The 7,486-nt window shown below is 40.4% G+C and overlaps 1 protein-coding gene across 6 annotated transcripts in view; it reads left to right on the top strand.

The window, feature by feature from the left end:
• shank3a (SH3 and multiple ankyrin repeat domains 3a) overlaps positions 1–7,486 on the top strand; it is a 1,072,328-nt gene that overhangs the window by 1,298 nt on the left and 1,063,544 nt on the right. The gene's annotated exons all lie outside the window — the stretch shown is intronic.

Here is a 7,486-nt window from a genome sequence, read left to right as displayed (position 1 = left end):
ACGGGTTTTAGCGTCTCTCAGAATAGCCTCGGCAAGTAAGTACAGGTATTTTGTAGATAGCTCACAGGAATATTAGAAAACTTTTGACAAGAACAGACCATTCAGCCCAACAAAGCTTGCCAAATTCTATTCTACTCTATTAAATTTAATCTAACTATTGAGTTTAGATTTGAAGGTCTCTAAGGCACTACTCTCAGCAACACAACTAGGTATTTGTTCCATCTGTCCACAACTTGCCGTGTAAAGAAATGTTTCCTGATGTTAGTCTGAAATCTCCCTTTAACCAATCTCCACCTATGGCCCTGTGTGCTTGTTGATGCATTAATTTTGAAGCAGCAGCTGGCATCCACCTCACTTATACCCTTAATGATTTTGAACACTTCTATCATGTCTACTTCAGCTAAATTATTTTCAGCCTTTCTTCATAGCTCATACCCTGAAGACCTGGAGTGAGTCCGGTGCCTTCACATCCTTCACAAAATTTGGAGACCAGAATTGTACACAGTACTCAAGGTGTGGCTGGCCATTGTGCCCCAGTGGTTGGGGAAATAATGCTTCTGATAACAGATAGGCTGTGCAGTTTTATTCTGGGTGGTTTCAAAATCCTTGAAGGTTTTTGGCACTGTACTCATTCAGTCATGGAGGGGGTATTCCATCAGACTCCTGACTTGTGACTTGTAGATGGCAGCAAGTGCTCGGGATAGCAGGAAGGGTATTCAAACTCTGAGCAGCATGGTATCTCGATAACTGGTTCAATTGGTTCAGGTATATTGTGACCTACACATTTGTTAAATGTCAAGGGATGGTGGTGTCCATTGCCTGACAGTTAGGTGATGTGAGTGCTATTTTCCATCTGCCAACACATGCCTGAACATTGCCTAGATCTTCATGTAGGCAGGCATGGGCTGCTTCATTTTCTAAGAAATTGCAAATGGATTTGAACAGGCTGTGGTTATCAGTGAACACACCATTTAAGACCTGATTGAAGGAAAATCATTGATGAAGCAGTTGAAGGTAAATGGGCTTAGGGCACTGCCCTGAGGAACTCTCACTGTGATAGAATGGGGATGTGGTGACTAACCTCGAACAACAAAACTGCCAGCTTTTTCTGTGTGAAGTATGACTCGAAAATTTGGAGCGTTTTTTCCCTCGAAGGCCAGGGTTGTAATTTTACTGGAGCAGCTTCATTTTACCAGATGCAGTTAGTTTTGAAGTGTAGTATTGCTGTCTGGCCCCATTGTCTTTGCTAAATCTAGGGTGTCAAACCAATTCTTGGTATTATATGAAGTGACGCCTACAATATTGTGCATCTTTGGAGGAAGTCAAGATGAATCAATTGTTTTGCATTTCTGATTGATTGTGGTTGTGAATGCTTTATATTTTCTCTAGCACTCACCTGCTAAGTCCGCCCAAATCTAAGAGTCACCCTCACCCGTAGAATAGGAAATAGTGATGGACATGTCTGGCACATGGCTCATGAGTGTGACTGGGTCAGATTATTGTGTACTCTAAGGTGAGGATATTCTTCGTGACTGCACCTTCTGTTAGCATTTTAATTACCTGTTACCATTCACAACTATACATGATAAGATTGCAGGGTTTGATCTGTTTCATTTGTCATTTTTCATTTTAAAATCTTTTTAATTATTATTGAAAATCAACAAAAATACATTAAGTAATCAAGTCAACATGTCAATATGTACAATAAGAATTAAATTATCAAATAACTGATTAACAAAGCTAAACAATATATCAATAATAATAAGAAAAAACAATATGTTAAAACTATTTTTGGGGGGAGAAAAGAAAGGAGAAAAGAACCCCTACTAACTAAAACAAAAAAAACTCTATTAACAAAAAAAGAAAAAAAACATTGGAGGCGCAACCCCAGAGCTATACGCCATACAAGCTTCCATAAAAGAAAAACATCAATTCGCTAACCAAATCCATTTACACAAGAATCAGAAGGGAACCATCTTAATTAACTCAAATCAAATGATAATGGTGGGCAAAAGAACCCCACCCTTTTCAAAGTCAAATCAAGGATCAAAAGTTCGACTTCTGGTTTTCTCCAAGCTAAGACATAGCATCACCTGAGAAAACCACTGTATCAAAGTGGGAGCAGAGGCATCTTTCCATTTCAATAAAATAGCCCTTCTGGCCAATAATGTGACAAATGCAATTACATGTTGGTCTGATATAGAAATACCGTGAATATTTTGAGGGATTATACTGAACAAAACTGTCAATTTATTAGGTTGTAAATTAATTTTTAAAGCTTTAGAAATTGTAGAGAGAATAGATTTCCAAAACTGTTTCAATATAGAACATGACCAAAACATATGTGTCCATGTAGCTAGCTCAGTTTTACATTGTTTCATTGGTTATGAGTTCACTTAACTCTGCTACTTCTGATGTAGTCCCATGCTGTACATTCACTGAGCTGGTATCTCATTGTTTTAATTGTGATTGGTGCTACTCCCGACAAGCCCCTCTGCATTCATTCAATTAGAGTTGATTCTTGACTTGACACTGAAGGTAGAGTGAGAGAATACGCTGAGCCATGAGAATAACCTCATTGATGAGGTTATGTATTTTGATAGTGTACGTATCTGCAGCTGCTGATCCATAGCCCCTCATCAATGCCCAGTTTTATGCTGCCTCATTTAGGATTATAACGTCAAACAGTATATTTTCAATTTGGGTTTTGGTGCCTTGATGAGAGGATACTGGGGAATAAAAGACTTTGGGAAGAGACTGGAGGTGAAATTGTAGGAGGCAGTGATTAGAAAGTTTGTGCATGACACTAGAGTTGATGGTATTGTGGGCAGCGAAGAAGATGCCGATCAGGTGGAAAGTTAGGTAGAGTTTTGGCTGATGGAATTTAATTTCTGATCAGTCCAAGGTGATGCATTTTGGCAAGTCAGATAGAGGTAAACGTACAGAAAATTGTAAATTTCAGAAGTTCAAAGTTTGAAGTAAATTTATTTTCAAAGTATATATAAGTTACCATATACAACCTTGTGATTCATTTCCTTGTGGGCATTCAAGAAACGCAATAGAATCAATGAAAGACTGTACCCCAACAGGACGGACGAACAACTAATGTGCAAAAGACAACAAACTATGCAAACACAAAAGGAAGATAAAAGAAATAATGGTAACAATAATAAAAAAAAACAATAATATCGAGAAAATGAGATGAAGAGTCCTTGCAAGTGAGCCCATAGGTTATGGGAACAGTTCAGTAATGAGACGAGTGAAGTTATCCCTTCTGGTTCAAGAGTCTGATGGTTGAAGGGTAATAACTGTTCCTGAACCTGGTAGTGTGGGTCCTGAGGCTCCTGTACCTTCTTCCGGATGACAACAACAGGAACAGAGCATGGCCTGGATAGTGGATGTAAGGAATGCTGATGAACACGGAGATCTTGAGGTTCAATCCATAGTTCACTGAAAGTGTTAGCAAAAGTTGATAGGGTGTTGAAGGCATAAAAAGTGACTTTTATAGATTGGGCAGAATATAAAAGTTAGTGTATTATATTGTAACTTTACAACCCACTAGTTACACCACACTTGGGGTTTTGTGGTTATTTCTGATTGCCACACCAAAAGAAGTGTGTGGTTGCATTGGAAAGAGCTCAGAGGAGATTTACTAGGATGTTTCCTTGATTGGAGTATTCCTCCAAAACACTTAAACAGACAAAGCATAGGAAGATTCAAACTGAGTAACAATTAGATTAGTGTATGTGGTGGAAAAAGGTTGGTGGAGATGGAGGGGAACAAGAGCTTGTCTCTGTGCTGTCCCGCTCTATAACTGGTCCTGGAAACGGGGCTGAGAGGAATTCATATCTGAATTCCTATTCATATATTGTGGGATGAAGGAGGTTGGTAGAGTATTGGGGCATAGATTTGCAGGGAAAGATGCAGCTTGTAAAGGAGAGACTTTGATGTGAAGGTGATATTGAACCAAACCCTGCCTAACTGTTAGGTGAAGCGTCAATTCATTTTAAGAAGAAGAGTTTGAAAATAAACACCGAAAGATGCAGCCTGGATTCAATGAGGAGTTACTTGAAATAAAGACTGGTGATAATGAAGAAGTGTTTGAGAAGTTTCAGAAATGCAGTAGTTGCAAGGAAGAGCTTGGAGGGAAAAGAGGTTAATAAATTACTTGATACGAACAATTTTGATGGAACAACCTCCAATGACTGCAGTTTGGTTTCTTGACTACATTTAGAATAACTGGCAAACGAAGCAGGGCTGGAAATACAAAGTGCGGTGATGGAGAATACAAGTGTTGAAAATTCGTAGCAGTCTCACTAAAAAGTTTCAATAAAGAAAGAGCAAAGGTCGGAGGAGTCACACTGTGGATAAGTACTTTAAACGATTTGCCAGCACAGTGAGGCAAATGGACTTCTCTTGTGCTCCATTATTCTATGCAATGACGGTGATTTTCAAGATTACAAGAGCAAACTCGTGTAAGATATATCTCCACAATTTAGTAAGAAATAAGATTCATAGTCTTCATACATTTAGAAAAATATAATGTTAAATTCATAATCTTAAATGTGGACTTCGATTTTAATGCAGGAAAGTTAAAGAATTTAAGCAGTAAACTGGAGATTGGGATTAAGTTGGAATGACCATTAAAGGGTTATGGGTATTGAGGAAGAGAGAGGAATTGAGATGATGGAGTAGGAAAGTGTGATGAGATTTTACAGGCTATTACAGAGTAATTCAGGATGGGTAGGAGATTAGATAATGGGCAAGTAGAGGGTAGTTGGAAAATGGAGAGTAAGACTGGACATTGATGGGTAATGAAGCTGCATACTGAGCTGCTAGAATGTTTTATTGTTTAAGCAGTCACAGGTGGAATTATGGTCTGAGTGAGTGTAGAGAAGTAGATGGTACCATGAAAGAGTTTAGATTGCACACAGAATACTGCATCCCATCTGTTCTTGGTTCTATAATCAGCTCTGTTTCTTTGTTGCTGCTGGCTGTCTTTCATGATTATTGAGATGGATACACAAGCAAAGATACCATTATTCTGTAGGGGAAAGCTTCCCGAGGAATATATTAGAATTGCTCTAAATAATGTATAACTTGGACCAGAAACTAATGCGGAAAAGAGATGAATGGACCTTAATTATGGCCAAACTCTGCTCTCGCGTGCGTGTGTGTGTGTAGGAGCAGAATTATTGAACACTGGCAACTGGCTGAGATGCTGAAAATAGGTACAGGCTGATTGTAAACAGAACACTCATCAGGTCAGGCAGCATTTGTGGAGTGAGAAATTGATCTGATTTTACAGGAAACTAATGTTTTGTCAGAGACTCTGATGCACTAGCTTTTTCTTTTTACTTCAGATTTGTAGAAGCCTGCAAGATCTATTTAATTGCCCAATATTATCAATTCTTATTGGATTTCAAGTCTGCTGGGCCCCTGCAACAGCACCAGTTTGAAGATGAATCATACAGTTCAGAAGTAGGAGCTTCGGCCTACAAAGCTGTGCCGAACATGCGCTTACGTTAGAACTATCTAGGCTTACCTATAGCCCTCTTTTTATCTAAGCTCCATGCACCCATCCAGGAGTCTCTTAAAAGACCCTATCATTTCCGCCTCCAGCAGCCCATATTACACACTCACCACTCTCTGCGTAAAAAAGCTTATCCCTGCCATCTCTTCTGTACCTACTTCCAAGCACCTTAAAACTATGCTCTCTCGTGCTAGCCATGTCAGCCCTGGGAAAAAGACTCTGACTATCCCCACGATCAATGCCTCTCATTATCTTGTACACCTCTATCAGGTCACCTCTCATCCTTCGTCGCTCCAAGGAGAAAAGGCTGAGTTCACTCAACCTATTCTCATAAGGCATGCTCCCCAATCCAGGCAACGTCCTTGTAAATCTCCTCTGCACCCTTTCTATGGTTTCCACGGCCTTCCTGTAGTGAGGCGACCAGAGTACTCCAAATGGGGTCTGACCAGGGTCCTATATAGCTGTAACATTACCTCTCTGCTCTTAAACTCAATCCCACTATTGATGAAGGCCAATACACCGTGTGCCTTCTTAACCACAGAGTCAACCTGCGTAGCAGTTTTGAGTGTGCTATGGATTCGGACCCCAAGATCCCTCTGATCCTCCACACTGCCAAGAGTCTTGCCATTAATACTATATTCTGCCATTATATTTGACCTACCAAAATAAACCACCTCACATTTATCCGGGTTGAACTCCATCTGCCACTTCTCAGCCCAGTTTTGCATCCTGTCAATGTCCCGCTGTAACCTCTGACAGCCCTCCACACTGTCCACAATACCATCAATCTTTGTGTCATCAGCAAATTTACTAACCTATTCCTCCACTTCCTCATCCAGGTCATTTATAAAAATCACAGAGTATATTTTCCCATCGTCATCACCAACCATATGCTTCTGCTCATCTACACACTGGGGTAATTTCTAGTGTCCACTTAACCCATCAATGTGCTTGTCCTTCTGATGAGGGAAGAAACCCTGAGCATCCGGGGAAGTGAATGAGAATTATGAAGTGGAGAAAACTATATCTTCAAAATTGAGATGAAATATAGAGAGGTTGGATAATAAGAGAAAAAGGGAAGGCAGTAAAATTGCTTGTATGTTGTTCCACGCATTTATTCTGGTATGTAACCAGCCTTTGAGTCACTCCTACATTATTTATGAACGTTTCGTTGAGTAGGAACTCCAGCTGCAAATGAGCACTGTGCTGATACAGACATTATCTGCATTAGTGTGGTGTTCCCTACTGATGCATTGCACGTTTTGGTAGTTCTCTGGGCAGTTTGAACAGGTGCAGTTTCTGCAGCCAGTCTTTCTAACAAACGGGCTTCTCCTGTCCTCTCCCAGCTCCCGCCAAAAAGACCTTGACCCACACCAGTGCCCGTCACCAAAACCTCTCCACCCAGTGTTCTCCAGAACCTTCTCCTAATTCCACCATCCTAATTGGCTGACACCACATTCCTAAGTTGAACAACATCGCCCCTTATCTTTAGCTCAAACCCAAACATACTAAAAGCAGAACAGACTGCTCTTACAGAACTGCTAAAATGAAATAGAAACCATAGAAACTACAGCACAGAAACAGGCCTTTTGGCCCTTCTTGGCTGTGCTGAACCATTTTCTGCCTAGTCCCACTGACCTGCACACGGACCATATCCCTCCATACACCTCCCACCCATGTATCTGTCCAATTTATTCTTAAATGTTAAAAAAGAACCCGCATTTACCACCTCATCTGGCAGCTCATTCCATACTCCCACCACTCTGTGTGTGAAGAAGCCCCCCCCTAATGTTCCCTTTAAACTTTTCCCCCTTCACCCTTAACCCATGTCCTCTGGTTTTTTTTCTTCCCTTGCCTCAGTGGAAAAAGCCTGCTTGCATTCACTCTATCTATACCCATCATAATTTTATATACCTCTATCAAATCTCCCCTCATTCTTCTACGCTCCAGGGA

Source organism: Mobula birostris, chromosome 23, assembly GCF_030028105.1.
Source record: "Mobula birostris isolate sMobBir1 chromosome 23, sMobBir1.hap1, whole genome shotgun sequence".
NCBI classification, from domain to species: Eukaryota; Metazoa; Chordata; class Chondrichthyes; order Myliobatiformes; family Myliobatidae; genus Mobula; species Mobula birostris.
Note: the sequence above shows the minus strand (reverse complement) of the source record. Positions and strands in the feature narration are given on the sequence as shown.